Source organism: Penaeus monodon, chromosome 22, assembly GCF_015228065.2.
Source record: "Penaeus monodon isolate SGIC_2016 chromosome 22, NSTDA_Pmon_1, whole genome shotgun sequence".
NCBI lineage: Eukaryota > Metazoa > Arthropoda > Malacostraca > Decapoda > Penaeidae > Penaeus > Penaeus monodon.
In genome coordinates this window covers 1,475,589-1,475,862 of record NC_051407.1, presented here as the reverse complement: position 1 = coordinate 1,475,862, position 274 = coordinate 1,475,589, and the positions used below count along the sequence as shown (strand labels likewise).

The window sequence follows — 274 nt, the reverse complement described above, 5'->3', positions numbered from 1 at the left end:
CTTACGTCTGGCGTAGCAGTCTAGACAGCTTTCTATTCTCTGCTTTCGAAGGGGAATTTCTTCGGGTCTATAAGGTGTTGGAATCTTTATGTCGTCCAGGATTTGAATCTTTATCTGTCGTTGTGGATTGGTATGTCGGCCCTGGCAACCAGCAGATCATAATTAATGCAGACGGTCATGCGATGGTTGTAGATCAGCAGGTGAGTGGGGCAGAAAATAGTAGTAGGATAAAATAGTGTCTGAACTAAAAGTACTCTCTAATGTGATCGTGTAC

At 43.4% G+C, this 274-nt stretch overlaps 1 protein-coding gene across 2 annotated transcripts in view; it reads left to right on the top strand.

Moving 5' to 3' along the window:
• LOC119586810 overlaps positions 1–274 on the top strand; it is a gene marked incomplete at its 3' end in the record, with an annotated part of 12,765 nt that overhangs the window by 11,245 nt on the left and 1,246 nt on the right.